We start from the raw sequence: 17,262 nt of genomic DNA, 5'->3' as shown, positions 1-17,262 counted from the left end.
CACTTGATGACCCGGTGCCCTCTAACCACATCTGAGGAGCCGAAGGTGGGATGGCGCCGGTCGGCATGATTTAAGAGATTTGGCTTTAAAATTATCCCGCACTTTCGAGGAGTCTATATGAAAGACGAGTTACCCAAATTCCCACATCGTCTTGAGTGTGGAATAATTAATTTAGCAGACTCTTCATCAAATGGAACGCATTGGTGGCGTATTTTAAGAAGGGATTAGATTCATATTATTTCGATAGATTTGGAAATTTAAAACAACCAAAAGAATTAGTTCTATATTGAGGTAAAAATCTCACGTATAATTATTAACGATTCCAAAAATTTGGGACTGTTAACTACGAACACTTATGTCTAAAATTCTTGCTAGACGCCTTTTCGTTTCGCTAATGATGCTTTAACGTCGCGAAACGTTTTTTATTACCCTTCACTCACAACCGTTGGGTGATCTTTTTTTTTTTTTCCATCCCACACTACATGGAACAAAAAGTATTGGGAGAAGAAATGCTGTCCTGGGTATAAATTCAGTCAGTTCCTGGATGAAATTATTATTCAGTGACCAGCAGTCAGTACCATCACCAGCCCCAACAACAGCACCAGTACCAGCTACCAGCATCAGTTCCAGCAGCCACCACCTCAGCAGCATTATGAACCCCAGCACCAGCAACAACAACAACATGAAGATGTCCTCCACCACCACCAACAATACCAGCAGAATCAACTCCTTATCCAATTTACCTATTGGTTTGACCCAACAGGATTTGGATGATCTATTGAGGGACATAGAGGAGGCCCCTCTTATGCTTGCATTTAATGCATGCAAAATTAAGAGTAAGAAAAATTGTAATAGTCTACCCATAAATAAAAGGTTTGAGATCCTTTCGGCTGTAAGGTCGAAAGGGAAATTTGGCTCCAACGTTAAGTTGGAGCTAGAAAAAAATTACGTTTACCTCCCAGAGAGGTATAATGTAACTGATGATTGCATCTTAGAATTTGTTAGTGTTAAAAGATTTTACCTAATAAAATTGGACGATGGAAATATCGATTTCCAATTATAAATGTAAAACAAAGGAAATAAATAAATGAATTAAATTTAAAAACTAAAATTTAAAAAAATTTTAATTTGGGTATTGGGAAATGGGGAAAAATTATTTCAATTAATTATGAAAAATAAAAAATAAATAAATAAATAAAATTAAAAAATTGTATAAATTATTATATATTATATCAGCTATATGATATATAATTAATTGTATCAAGGTTTATTTATCAGTACATTTTTCACATGCAATGGAGTAATATCCATTTTACTTAACAACTACATATCATTAGCAAATTTAACACAATGAATAAAAATATTTTAAGTCAATTAACAAAAAGCCAAAATGCTCTAAAAAAAAATTTGTGAAGTAAAACACCACCAAAACCAAAGTATTATGGGACTTGAAAAAAACATTAATTAAATCAAAAACTGGAAAAGAAGTAAGTGAGGCAATGGAAAAAGAATTTAAAACAGATGGTAGAGTACCTAACAATCTTCAAACAAATGATGGAAAAGAGTTCTTTAACTCACAGTTTATAAAGCTTCAATTGTTGAACGATTTAATAGGAAATTAAAAGAACTCATGTGGAGAGAATTTAGTTTTAATGGATTGATATGTATAAACAACTAATTTCTGTTTAATAATAAACCACACAGAACAATTAAAATGGCTCCCATTAATGTGAACACTGCGAATGAACAACATATCTTGGAAACAGTGTACAATATATAACATTAAAAAATTTACAGGTAACAAACTTAAAATGGGTGAAAATGTCCGAATTAGTATATATAAATGAGTATTTGAAAAGTTATATACTTCAAGCTGAAGCACAGAAATCTTTAGAATTGTGAAAATACAAAATACTTATCCCACAACATACTTACTGGAAGATTTAAAGGGCATTCCTATTAAGGCTGGATTTTATAAAGAAGAACTAAAAAAACACCGTTTTCCTAATGAATACCTAGCTGAAAAAGTGTTGAAAAGAAAGGAAAATAAAGCTCTTGTCCGCTGGCTCAAATTTCCAAAAGCTGATGACAGTTGGATTGATCAATCTGAAATTTCATAATTTATAAAACACATGGGGAAATTCGATTTTTTTCTTTTATTTGTATACCCTTGCAAGGTATTATAATTTCAGTCAGAAGTTTGCAACGCAGTGAAGGAGGCACTTCCGACCATATAATATATATATATTCTTGATCAGGATCAACAGCCGAGTCGATCTAGCCATGTCCGTCTGTCCGTCTGTCCGTTTCTACGCAAACTAGTCTCTCAGTTTTGAAACTATCTGAATGAAACTTTGTAGTTAGCCTTCTATATACTCCCACTCGTATATATGTCGGAACCGGTCGGATCGGACGACTATATCATATAGCTGCCATGGGAATGATCGGAACATTTTTACAAAAAAAATTTTAACATTTTAAGTTTTCAATAGAATTGGATCAAATTTAAAATATAGCCATTTTATCAAACTGTTCAATTTTGTGTAAAATTTTATGAAAATCGGACTACTATATCATAAAGCTCCCATAGTACATAATACAATAATACAATACAATAATAGTACAAAGTACAAATCTGTGAATATAAAGCTGCAAATATAATATGTATAGGTGAATGAAATTAAAGCAGGTATTACTTTATTGTTTTTAAACACATATATATATAATTTATATGGTATGGATTCCTATTCATAGAAGTTCTATCTGCAAGGGTATATAAACTTCGGCGTGCCGAAGTTAGCTTCCTTTCTTGTTGGAATTAATTTAAAGTTATCACTTAAGTATTTTATACATCATCCAAAATAGTCATACTACTCATAATTTCATTTTCAATAGTTTTATAGTGCCCTATTGCTAAAGTTGAAACTCCATCATCACATATAACCCTCTTATCATCTTTATTATCTAATGTAATTTTCGAAATTTTAATAGTGCATATTTCATGTCCTCTAGACCTAAACATGTGCATCGTATCACATTCTTGCTGTCCTCTATATAAACAGTTTTTGCAACCCTCAAATGTTATTTTTTCTAAACAACTATGTTTAATACCTTTGTTTTTCTTTACATACTTTTGAGGTTGACTACCTACACCTTCAGATGTGTATGCATACAAACTCAGTCATCGACCTTCCATTCAATTCATTCTTAAAGGAACCTAAGCGCTTCTTGTACACTTGTACACTGTACAAAAGTGTACTGCCTAGCCAATTCATCTGAATACTCAGAGGTATCAAATTTGAACTCAACATCATCCCTAATATCTGCATACAAATCATTTGTTTTTATTGAATAAATAAATTAATCAGTATCCATATAATTTAGTTTCAGTGCATTAACAAATTTGGGTTTCATATTCGAATAATGAAAAACGTACATTTTCCATTTTGAAAGTTCTAAAACTACGAAATCTAAGTATAGCGGGTTTTCACAAACATATCGTAGCTTCTTCAACTTAATTGCATACAGTTTGTCTGTAAATTTTTATGCGCTATGAAAATTTGAACGGCTTATAAAGTCTCTTGCAGCTTCCCATTCCGTAATTAAGCGGACATCAACTCGCTTTTCATTATTTTCAAGGTATTTACCGTAAATACTATTGTTTAAAAGCTTAAAAAGTCTTTCTCAAAGGTATTTTTCGCCCTGGTCCTATGCTCTGTATTGATGTCAATATATTTTTTCAACCAAGGCTTTTATTTGAATTGGATGATTGAATGTATTTTTATACCCTTGCAGGGTATTATAATTTCAGTCAGAAATTTGCAACGCAGTGAAGGAGGCACTTCCGACCATATAAAGTATATATATTCTTGATCAGGATCAACAGCCGAGTCGATCTAGCCATGTCCGTCTGTCCTTCTGTCCTTCTGTCCGTCTGTCCGTTTCTACGCAAACTAGTCTCTCAGTTTTGGAACTGAATGAAACTTTGTAGTTAGCCTTCTATATACTCTCACTCGTATATATGTCGGAACGGGCCGGATCGAACGACTATATCATATAGCTGCCATTGAAATGATAGGAAAATTAAAAAAAAAAAAATTATAAAATTTTTAGTTTTCAACAGAATTTGATCAAATTTTAGATATAGTCGTTTCAAATTGTTCTACAATTTTTTGTAAAATTTTATGAAAATCGGACTACTATATCATATAGCTCCCATAGGAACGATCGAGAAAATAATACAATTAAAAAATATTACATTTTCAGTTTTCAACAGATTTTAATCAAATTTGAGGTATAGCCATTTTATATCAGTCTTAAATTTTGTGTCAATTTCATGAAAATCGGACGACTATATCATATAGGTGCCATACAAACGATCGTTAGATGTTGGAGCAAAAATGCAAATTTGTGACTGTAAAACTGCAATTATAATATGTATAGGTGAATGAAATGAAAGCAGGTATTACTTCATTGTTTTTTAACACAAATATATATAATTTATATTGTATGGATTCCTAGTCATCGAAGTTCTATCTGCAAGGATATATAAGCTTCGGCGTGCCGAAATTAGCTTCCTTTCTTGTTTTAATTCATGTAGTGAGTATGGAGATTCTAAGTCAACCTCTAGAATTTAACCAAACTCACTATCATCACTAATGTTTTTAACATTAAATGTATTTACATCCTCCCTTTCAAGTCATTTAAACTCACTATAGGGTAAGGCTTAAGACATGGCCCAGCCATACAAATTATTTGCATCCACATACATTAAGTATTCTGATTCTTTTGAAGAATTAAAATCTTTAAGGTACTTATGGTTTGCCTTAATATATCTATGACTAGTTTGTACTTAACCCCCTCGAATTCCACACTGTATATATCTGATCATATTGATATCAGTAAGCAATTCGAGGGTTATTTGTGTATCTGAGCTAGATCAAATGCACACTTTATATAGTATGCAAATGAATCAGGAAAATGCTTATTTATAATTTGTGATTTCTTACTTACTGATATATTCGTGAATATTTCCTGAGTTATAAGTCAATTTGAAAAGGCATTTCAGAGTGCTCTATGTAAATTGCTCCTATGTAAAGTGCATTCCAAACTTTAAACGTGTTTTTCTCAAAATGGTGTTTTAAAGTCGGTGACCAACATTTCTCGAAAACGGCTAGCCCGATTAGTCTCAAACTTTAAAACAACCTTCTTAAATATATTTTCTAGAAAATAATCGAAGATTTGTTCTTTCCAATAAATATTTAATTTTTTTTTAACAATTTAAGAAGGAAATTTTAGCGAAAAATCTTTTTTTTTTTTTGGCGAAACTGGCATTTTGTAAAAAAAAATATTTTGCTTATTCCTTCGATTAATTACTAGATTTGACATTACTGTAACGAAATGTGTTTTTTTTTTAATTTCGGATGATCCAGTTCCGAAATATAGTGGTCACCGCAAAACGTCTTTTTTAAGAGGAGCTCCCGGAGATCAGGTGTAACTCTTTTCCAAATAAATATTTTTACCAGTTCTAACTCTTAAAATACAGTTAAAAAATACTTTAATTTGTGTTTAAGTTATGGGATCAATATGTTAAAAAGTTTTTTCAGAAAACACTCTGAAAACTTCACTTTTTTTAGCCCTCTAACTATATGTAACCCCTTAAGCATTTGTTGCAGAAGAAGCGCATTATCCTCTGCTTTCTCATTTGAGATGAGAGTAGTCTATAAAATAAAATCAAAAATTTAATTAAAATATAAATTTTTATATTTGACTTAAAATATTTTATAACATTTTTAATTTTGTTTTTATTTTTAATTAATTTATTGTATTTTTTGTTGTTGTACTAACTTTGACATATTTTTTATCCTGAAGTAATGTCCTGGTATGTTTGCAGTTGGTCCATCCACAAATATTAAGTTTATGTGGAACTCCTTTTCCACTGCGTCAGAATAAAGCGGTCCAATCACTTTATTTGAGTCTTCATTAAATACAAACACATTATGCTAATGCATAAACTTTGCGATGTGAAAATTTTAACGTCATTTAACACCACTGGAAAACTTAAACCAGTAAAACTAAGTTTTAGTGATGGAACTCACTCATTTTTGCTTTAATTTCCTCTTTATAGAAATTGAAGTATGCCATCAAATTGGATGCTGATGTAATTGACGTCATTTTACTTTAAAATGACTTCGTTTCCACGCGAGTATCATGCTCTTTTACTAGTATATATTTTTCAAACAATTCAAAATTGATTTTCGAACAAAGGGGAAGTCATCACCCGTTCAATATAAGGGATCAATGCGAGGGCTGCGTCACTAAGGAATTCATTTGGATTTCTGACTTCAGCCCCCTCATTCATAAACATATATTGGAGGATTCGTCCCTTGAACCCATCCAAAATCTGCTTTATGCTTCCAACCACAGGTCGGGTTGAAAAACTTATGGGCTTCTGTACTAATGTGGTGTTTTGCATTCCACACCCACAAGTTGATATTCTCAACAGTATTCACAGTAGATACTATTGATGGAGTTGATTGCGTTGTTGGCTTTGATGGCGTTGGTGTTGGAGGGATTCATGATGATGCTGTTTTTGATGGTGGTAGTGAAGTTGCTGTTGCTTTCGTTAATGATTTGCTTTTTACGTTGATTGTTTATATTTTAAATGTTTTGCTTTATAAATGTTTCACATTCACTTGTAAATTTTGAAATGGTTTACATTTTTTGTTTTTATAAAACACTAGCTGTACCCTGCCACGTTTCTCTGTGGCATATTGTGGTTAAGAGGGCACTTCTGAATACATCAAGGTTATGGCAAAAGCATCTTCCTGGCATAAGGTGAAGAAGGCAGTCAGAGTTGTCCCAAACTCGACTTCTTGGGTGGCATGACTTTGTTTCTTACTGAACCTGAACAAAAAAATAAAATTTGTATCTCCAATTTCTTCTTTCAATGTTTTTAATGTTTGACAGGAAATGCTTTGATTCAGCTGGCTGCCTGTAAAGGGCGCAGCAAAAGGGGCATGGGGAAACGCGAAAAAAATTGATATATTCGCAAATGCAGATAAGCTATCAATATCAAAAGTAGACAATAACCGAGCTGGAACCTCAACGCATGTTGTGTAAAAATTTGGGCTTAAACGGTTCAGAACTTTTCAAGTCTATGAAGGATGTAGACACTAACAGAGCATTTTTATATATAAAACATTTTAAACATTTTCCACGTACACTTTTTCAATTTTTTTTTTATACCCTTGCAGGGTATTATAATTTCAGCCAGAAGTTTGCAACGCAGTGAAGGAGGCAGTATATATATTCTTGATCAGGATCAACAGCCGAGTCGATCTAGCCAAGTCCGTCTGTCCGTCTGTCCGTTTCTGCGAAAACTAGTCTCTGAGTTTTGAAGCTATCTGAATGAGACTTTGTAGTAAGCCTTCTATACTCGTATATATGTCGGAACGGGCCAGATCGGACGACTATGTAATATCATATAGCTGCCATAAGAATGATCGGATAATTTTTACAAAAAAAAATATTAAAACATTTTCAGTTTTCAACAGAATTTGATCAAATTTGAGATATAGCCATATTATTATACTCCACAATTTTGTGTAAAATTTTATGAAAGTCGGACTACTATATCATATAGCTCCCATAGGAACGATCGAGAAATTAATACAATTAAATTTATAAGTTTTTCAGTTTTCAGCTGATTTTTATCAAATGAGGTATAGCCATTTTATATTAGTCTTAAATTTAGTGTCAAATTTCATGAAAAACGGCCGAATATATCATATAGGTGCCATACAAGCGATCGTTTGTTGTAGAGGAAAAATGAAAACCTTTGAATGTTAAACTGCAAATATAATATGTATATGTGAATGGAATAAAAGCAGGTATTACTTCATTGTTTTTTAACATAAATATATATAATTTATATTGTATGGATTCCTAGTCATCGAAGTTCTATCTGCAAGGATATATAAGCTTCGGCGTGCCGAAGTTAGATTCCTTTCTTGTTAAATTTTGTTTAAATAAATCAAAGGCTATGAAAAATACATTTTTATCTTGGGTGGTGGGTTATGTGCGACCCCTTTTAGAGATCACCCCACCGCTTTTGTGAGAGTACGGTCAAGTGGACAACTAAATTGTGCTCATGCTTTTTCAAGATTTGATTTGCGCTAAAGTAAAAGAGATCATTTTTTTTTTGTGTGTTTCCTCACTTTTGGGTCAGTTTTCTGGGTCAGACACTTTTATCAGCGAAATGGGTTCATGAGTGAATCTTTTCCCACACCACTCCACCCTTATGTCAATGTAGTCTTTTCAAAGTTGAAGACCTGAGTTTTCATTAATGGCGTTGGAGGTTGCAACCATAACAGGGAAATTAGTGGGGTGGGATAAATGAATCAATTAGATGACTTCTTATATAAATAAAGGGGTGCAATGGGGTTAATGCCTGTTCACTTCATTGGTAGTGTTTTGATTGGAGACGGGCTGACGGTGACCTTTTCAACCCTCCCTATTCAATGCCTTGTGTGATCCCAGGTGTGCACAGACTTCTTGAACTGGTGTGAGTGGACATGTGTCATGTGACCTTTTCACCCTCCATCCCTTTTTGGGGTGTGATTCGGTCGTGGGAAGATGATTGAACGTGGATTGAACGCATTTCGATATCGTAGCCGTATTGGCTTCGTCTTCGTGGCGGTAGCGCTTCCACACACGTTTCTCACGTGTCCTCACATCAGTCAATCTGTGAGTAATTAATTTGTATTGCCCAACCCTTTTAAGGGGTGACAGGTGTCAGATAACCCTAAATTATCTAATTAATGACCCTTATTAGCGATAAAAAGATCAAAGCTGTCCCGGTTGTTAGGAATCCCATCTACTGATACAGCCCGTAATAAGACAAGCTGTGTATATTGCGTATAGCCATGGATGATGACTTCTTTGGTCGCCTGTAGCATGGCTAGAAATATTCCATATATCCTGGCACTTTTATCCCTGCAAAGGAGTCTATAGCCCAGTGAACTCTTCTAGAGGATATGAGATCGTTTGGGAAATGCTCTTCCCTGGTTGCTAGTACCTGGTGCTTGTTAGCATCGGTGACCTCTGTGGAACCTGGGAAGTGCGTGTGCATTAGTGCTGTTAGGGCCTCTTCGCTGCCCTCAGCCCACTGCCCGTTGTCGCGTTTGAGCTGAGTCTGTATGGTGGGTTGCTTTGAAAGCAACTTCCGTAGTCTAGCCGTTTCTCGGGCCGTCTCTATGTTCGAGCTAAAGACTCTCCAAGAGCTTCTTTGTGCCCTGCTTATTTCCTTCTTGTATTCCTAGTTGATTATATCATCATATGCCTACTTGGCGAGTGTGAAGAATTCTCTGAAGTTATCGCATTGGAGCGAGAGGTCCTTGTTCCACCGGGGTGGTCTGGTCCATTTCGCGCTTTTTGAAATCCGGCATGATGCGTTATATGTATCCAGTAATTCCTTTAAAAGGGTCTCTAAGGACTTTTCTACGAGAGATTATTTTAGTTAGTTAGTGTTCCGGGGGTTTCTAAAGAGAGTTTGTTTTGGAGAGTGATCGAATTCGCATTGGAACTGTATGTACCTGTGGTCTGAAAAGGATGGTCTCTCCAGGACCTTCCAATCTGATACCATTGCACTTTGTCCTGCTACGAGTGTTATATCTAGCACGTTGGACGAGGTGGGGCCTACAAAGGTGTATTCCTCCCCCACGTTTGCTATATCTAAATTAGTAGAGAGAATGTAGTCTAAAAGTGACTCACCTCTGTCGTTTATGTCGGGGCTTCCCTATTCGCGGTGGTGCGCATTGCCGTCAGCAACCACGATCAGTTGCTGGTTCTTCGGATTCTACCAGACTCCTGAGTTCTTTCGGTGGAGCTGGCCTATCTTGTGCAATGTAACAGGAAGCTACCAGTAGGCACTTCTACTTGCTTTCTAGCAAAACCACAGTCAGGTCGTCCGAGCTGTAATGAGACATAAGGTTAGCTTGAAGACCCTTCCGTACAAGAATGGCGGTTCTGTTTTTGCTTACCGCTGGTGTGTAGTACGGTTTGGGGGTTTTTAGTCCGGCGACGGCATTGACCGAGGCAGTCCATGACTCTTGGACTAGAGCTATATCGGCGGACCCTTGCTCCATTGCAATTAGGAGTTCCGCCGACGCGACCTTGCTTTTATGGAGATTGAGCTGCAGCACCCTTAGGGACATGGGTATCGGGCTCAACTATACTCCTCCTCTTCGGACTCATCCAGCATCAGTTCCTGGGAGGCGTCGACAATGGTTTCCAGACCTAGGCCTTTCTCCACCTCGCCTGCCTTCAGGGTGTGGTCATCCTTATCCCCGGGATGGTGTTTTTTGAGGCGCAGGTATACGCTACCCATGCCCCACGCCATCTTCCCGTATCTGGGATACAGGATGTCCTCTGCCTCCTTATTAACCTGGGGGACTGCGCATTGGCCCCCCCTCTTTGGGTAACGGGTTCGTGATGTGCAGTACCTTCCAGTCTGCGGTTGGAATGTCGAGATTCTGACGCTGCACCAGCTTAAGCGCTCGGTCCCCTTGTATAGCAATGGGGAAGAGTACCTTCGCTTTTGGGATGGATGGGACTAGTTCCCAGTCCACCACCTCCAGCTTGGCCTCGTCCCAAAACGCTTCCATTTGGCCGACCGTTTGCGTCAGCCACTTTATCGTCGGGTCATCCATACACTTTTAGATTTTGACCCCATTTAGCCACCCGGCACCGTCGAATGTGGGCATGGGCCCTAAAGGGTCTTCCTCCATCCGTGTAACCAATGACTCAACGAGCCGAGCATGCACTGTCTTCCACCGCGCCTCGGTCATCTTCTCATCGCTCCTGTCAATGAGTGCCACGATCTAGTGTCGTTTGGTCACCTCACTGGCCTTCGCGATTTTTTCTTCCTTTTGGTTTATCGTGCTTCCTTGGGCACGCGTTGCCGCTTCCTCGCCAGAGTGTCCTTTATGGCGCTCTCGGCGGAGCGTTGCCGTTTGGTGGCAAGCATCTCCTCCAACTTGTTGGAGTTGATGCCATATTAGGAAGCTTAGCGAAGTGCAGCCTGCTCTCTTCGATCCTTTTCCCAGTTGAGCTTTACCTTCTCTTTTTCGGATACGGCAGCTTTTGTCCTGAGAAGGCTTTGGATTAGAAGGGCAGCTTTATACTCCGCTTTAGCCTTCTTCCCCTCGTTTGAACGGCTATTGCCCAGCCGGCTCTCTCGAGGAGGGTTCAGCTGGAGGATTTTTGCCTACCATACCGCTCGATTAAGTATGTACAGTTTTAATGTTATATGATGGGCTTAAAGGCTAGATTTTACAGGTACGGTTGGCTTTGTGGAGGAATGAGAGGATTTTCATAGAATTTTCTGTTGTTGTGTTTGTAAGGTGAAGGATGTGGTTGTGTTGGGAAAGTGCAGTGCAGTCGATTAATATGTATTGTATGTCTATTGTGGCAGTATTGCATAAGGGGCAAGTTTTTTTTCCATATATGGGCGTTTGTAAGTTCTATCACTAAGCACGAAATACATAGAGGAATCAAACAGTACCAAAAAATACTATCACAAAAACGGCTGAGACTGGAACCCCAGAGCACCCGAACAATATGTCTAGAACCCCAGAGTGCCTTCGGCTTTTTCGAGTTCGAAGCAGTCGTTCGAAACCGAGCACAACAAGAATTCACTTTTCAGTGGCAGATCGGCTGTGTAAGGATGAGCAGGGGTGCGTTTCTTTGCGCTGTGCTCTCGTTTCTGTGTATATGTGTATATGTGTACAAGCGCTCGCACGTTTGTATGCGTGTGCAAATTTCTGTTCGCAGTCTTTTTCATAGGTTTCGGACGGCCACAGCCAGTGGGCCGAAGCGGCGACTCACTTGCTTATGACGTCACAGCAATACTTAGCGGCTAGCGCTTGCATTGGGGGACAAATTATTTCAGTTATCTAACTATAATTACCACTTATTTTAATTTAATTTTTTTTTGTCTGACAATATATTTCCCAAAAGGCATTTTGTTGATGAATCATCGATGAATTGTTGATGAATGATCGATGAATTGTTGATGAATCATCGTTGAATTGGTAACAGCCCATGTTAAATTCATCAACAGTTTATATAACCTGTCATCGATGAATCATCAACAGCACCCCCTTGACTGTTGAGGAATTACTGATGACAGGTACTACAGGGTATGTTGTTGTTGTCTATGCAAGTGATTTGCTCGTGTCACTTTTTGTTTTGTTTTGATTATGCTTACATACATATGTCAATATCTATGTATGTATGTACATACACTGCGCGTCATCAGATTAGCACCCCCTGAACATTCTCGGGTAATGCCCAATATTATCCAAGCTATCAAGGCTAAAGCCATAAAACATTTTTTGACGATACTTTTAATAATATTCTTCAAAATAAGATAAGGTACATAATGACAAGTATAACAATTTTTTATTTTATTCATTTGAAAAGAAAATGTATACCAAAAATATGAATTTAATTTTGCGTCATCAGATTAGCGCCTGTAAATTCAAATTTAGTTATCTCGCGTAATTTTTGGCGTACAGTTGTGACATTTTTTGTGCTGATTAATTGAATAATTGTTTATAAACTAAGGATCAAAATGGGTAAAGGAACTGTCCTATCTTTGTAGCACTTGCTCGGTATAAGATACTTTTTATTAGCGCCATCTGTTGGTCGATCGTATGTCGAAAGGCGGCTTTGCCAGTGCAGCAAGCGTAGGTCGGATAGGGCACGGAAGATCGGGTGAGAGAGCAACAGAGGCATTTGTCAACGGTCTCCCCGTTTCCCCACTTTCACATTGGGTTACCGCCACTTTTCCGGCGTCATCTTCCAGCATTCCATTTTTGGCTGCTGAAGTGTAGTGACTCCTATATTTGGCGACTGGCGACAAAACTTCGAAAAAGTATTCGCGAGTGTTCAAAGTGCCGAATACAGTTTTGGATATTGGCCACTGAGCCGCGAATAGAAAGGTGTTCCTTCTTTTGAAATAAGTTTCACTCCGGATTTGTTTTTATGAACCGATTGGTTCGGCTTGTCTTTTATTAATTGTTTTATTGAATCTTAGACTAAGGCTTGCTAGCTGCCGGCGCAGCGGCAGAGCAGCCGTTTTACATTATACATAAGTAAAGTATATGTCGATTCATGGTCGCGTTCCATTTTCGAGCGGAGTGAGTTTCGACTTTCCTGGCTGACGATCGCTGAAGACTGCCCGATCGTTCTGCCTAAGAACTGCCTTCGAACCACACACGGCGACAGCGACGCGACGCTGCCGCCTCGCTATAACGATTCCTGTGAAAAAGGGAACTAACAGCGCAGCTGTGTCGCGCCACAACGAACTAAGAGGACCAATCATAGAATAGAACCAAGAATGCCAAAGTTCCGCGTAAGACAAACTTTCCAGGAACTAGCATTCTGCATACGCTGGTATACGAATGGTATATCCATTCGCCGACACGGCCATACTGACTCTAACACGACCTCGTGTATAAGTAACTGAACGTTTCTCTTTTGCCCCCTTTTCATTAATTTAAACAAATATTTCGAGTAATCCTATTTACTTTTCTAAACTAATGTCAACTTATCAAAATAGTATCAAACTTTCTTAAAACAAACTTTAGGATAAACATTACCATTCTGTTTGGGTTTCTTTAATACTTCAGGTCTTCAAAAATTATGTTTCATGTTCACACATACAGACTTCTTCTTTTCTTTTTCTTTAATCCAATTCTTTAACTCAATTCAATATTCCAAATATTTAATGCACCACACGCCATGATCAAAACAAACATCAGCTTATTTTGCACTTGTGCTTACATTAATATTACATTATCTCATTATCGTCCACTCAGGCCACGATACTGTCTCTTTACATTCTCTTTTCAAACATTTCATTTTTGTGCTTACATTACACCATCCAAGTACTCTGCCATTTCCTTTGGCCAGCAGTACAATATATCTTTGCCACCCTTATTGGGGCACTTCTCTTTCATCAATTACTTCAACATTTTCAACATTCTCAATATTCTCATTATTTTCATTATTATAGTCATCAAACACATTCAGCTCTTCGGGTACTTCCCCTTCTGGTAACTTTCTTAAATCTTCATGCGCATACTTATAAGTTCGTTTACTGGTTAATGACTTTAAAACGTACCTGTCACCCTCTAATACCTCTGTTATTTCGAAAGGCCCCTTGAATTTTGTATTCAACTTGGTTTGATGCTTTTTCTCGTTTTTTTGTAAAACAAAATCTCCAACATTGTGTCTACGTACTTTCGCCTTACTTTTATCAAACCGTTCTTTATCATACACTGCTGTAGATACAACATTCTTTTCAGCTTGCGCTCTCACGTTTGACAGGTTAACTTCGTTTTCTATGTCACAAGGTGGAAGTAATCCTAACGGCCTTGATACTTTTCCCAATAACATTTCTAAAGGACTTGGTCACTCGGTTAGTTGTACAATTAATTGCTAACTGCACCTCTCCTAGCACATCCTGCCAAGACTGTATTCCCGTTTCAGTCGCCGTTAACATATTTTTCAACGCGCTTATTGTTCGTTCCACTTGGCCATTAGCTCGACTAGCACCGGTGGCAATCAAATGCAAATTTATTTTCTGATCAGAACAAAATTGACTAAACTTTGCTCCTGTAAAACACCTTCCCTGGTCGGCTATTATTCGGTTTGGTACTCCAAACGAAACAGCGGACTTTACAGCTTCTATGCAACTGTCGCTGTCTAGTTTAAGAGTATGACTACGATAGACATACTTGGTAAACGCGTCAACTTGAACAATAATATACTCCTTCTGGTCACTTTTGCCACTTAATTTCCCTGTTATGTCGATGTGGATAGTATGCCAAGTAATATTTACTTTTGGGATTGGATGCAGTTCAGCTTGAATTTTTCTTGAACGTGATTTCGACATTTTGCAAGTGATGCAATTCTCTACAAATTTCTTAATGTATTTTGATATATTATCAAGCAAATAAAAATCGTAAACTTTATCAAGTGTCTTTTCGAAACCTAAAAGCATAATTGACTCATGGACTTCGTTTATGACGGACCATCTAAAAGCACGCGGCACCACCGGTAAACAACGAGTTCTGCCATTTCTCTGAATTTTTCGGTGGAGAATTTCTGCCCTTAGTTCATAAGTTTTCGCAATATCTTCAGCAAGAGAAAAGTCTTTTAATTTGTTTACTATTTCCGCTATATCTGAGTCTCGACGTTGTTCAGCAATTAGCCAATTACTTGAAATTTCAGCCAAGTTAACTCTCTTCTCTTCAACTACTTTTACAGCAAAGGTGCGATAGGGTTTCTCGACAAAAAGTCAACATGTGCCATTCTTTTCCCTGTAAATGACTGCAAAAAGGCCCACCATCGCTGTGCTCTAGGAGTCAAATCTTGCTTATTTCTTGACGCCTTCAATGAGTTACAGTCGGTAAAAACTGTAAAGTTCCTGTCCAACAAATAATGTCGAAAATGTTTAATGGAGTTTACGACCGCTAAGGTTTCTAACTCATACGAGTTATATCTTGACTCTGCAGGTGAAGTTGTTTTGCTAAAATATTCTATTTCCTGGGGTTTGTTATTAATTCTGTGTAATAAAATTGCATCGTAGCCACTGCAATTTGCATCTGTATGCAGTTCAATTGGATAATTTGGGTCAAAAATAACAAGAGCTGGCTCATCAGTAAGTATAGAAATAACCTTCTTCCGTATCTGCTCATGTTCTGCTTTCCAATTAAATTTATTTTTCTCAGAAGTTAAGAAATATAACGGTTTCATTAACTGCGAAAACCCCTAATAAACTGCCGGAAATACGATGCTAATTCAATAAATTGTCTAAGTGATGTTACAGATTGTGGAGGCATAAGGGCTGTTAACGCTACAATTTTCTGAGGGTTTGGACGAATTCTCCAGCACTGACACTTAAGCCTAAATATTGCACCGATGTTTTCAGGAAGGAACACTTTGTAATATTAAACGAAAATCCAGCCTCTGTCAGAACATTTAAAACAATCTCCAATCTTTCAAAAGCTTCCTCTAATGTTGTGGTAGTTGTCATAATATCATCCATATACACGATAACATAAGAATTCGACAAAATCCCCTAGCGCCTGGATTACTAATTGTTGAAAAACAGAAGGCGCATTTCTAAGCCCGAATGGCATAGACACAAATTCATACTGACCATCTAGCGTCACAAACGCTGTGTACTCTGTAGAATCAGCATCCATAGGAATTTGGTAGTATCCACTGGTCATATCTAGACACGTAAAATAATTAACTCCTCGAAGTCTATTTATTTGATCATATATAAGTGGCAGCGGATATTTATCAGCCACTGTGTTTGAATTTAGCTCTCTATAGTCAACGCAGAGTCTGTCCGAACCATTTTTCTTTTTAACTAACAGTATAGGGCTTGCATAAGGTGAACAGCTTGGCCTTATTATTACACCTCAACAGCTCCTCAATTTTGCCTCGAACTAAATCGCTCGCATGGACTTAATCGGTATGGCCTTCTCTGAACAGTTTTACTAGGATCGATCAATCTAATTTTCATTTCACCTATTTTAACTTTAGTGCATGGATTTCCTTTGAGAAAACAATTTGAGTACTTTGCCAAAAATGAATTTAGTTTTATTTTATTTTCTCTGTCAAGTTCTGTATCAATATCAGCTAGCTCACAAATTAATTACTTTGGCTCTTGAAATCGTAAATTTGTCTAATGAAATGGCAATATCAAAACCCTGTTTTAGTATTTCACGTCCAATAACGATATTGTTTTGCATGTGATCATCGCCTATTACATAAAACAAAATTTCAATATAATTAATAATATAATAATATTCGATGATGACACGCCATGGTCCAACTAATGCATTAGGTTGAGGACCCGATCCCACTTCTGATGTCGATTCATGGTCGCGTTCCATTTTCGAGCGGAGTGAGTTTCGACTTTCCTGGCTGACGATCGCTGAAGACTGCCCGATCGTTCTGCCTAAGAACTGCCTTCGAACCACACACGGCGACAGCGACGCGACGCTGCAGCCTCGCTATAACGATTCCTGTGAAAAAGGGAACTAACAGCGCAGCTGTGACGCGCCACAACGAACTAAGAGGACCAATCATAGAATAGAACCAAGAATGCCAAAGTTCCGCGTAAGACAAACTTTCCAGGAACTAGCATTCTGCATACGCTGGTATACGAATGGTATA

At 37.5% G+C, this 17,262-nt stretch overlaps 1 pseudogene; it reads right to left on the bottom strand.

Annotated features, from left to right (window-relative positions):
* Positions 1-9,961: 9,961 nt before the first annotated feature.
* LOC147644834 (uncharacterized) lies at positions 9,962-16,307 on the bottom strand (annotated as a pseudogene).
* Positions 16,308-17,262: the final 955 nt, after the last annotated feature.

The sequence above is a fragment of the Drosophila serrata genome, unplaced genomic scaffold, assembly GCF_035046125.1.
Source record: "Drosophila serrata isolate PLE 108 unplaced genomic scaffold, ASM3504612v1 contig_85, whole genome shotgun sequence".
Taxonomy (NCBI): Eukaryota; Metazoa; Arthropoda; class Insecta; order Diptera; family Drosophilidae; genus Drosophila; species Drosophila serrata.
Note: the sequence above shows the minus strand (reverse complement) of the source record. Positions and strands in the feature narration are given on the sequence as shown.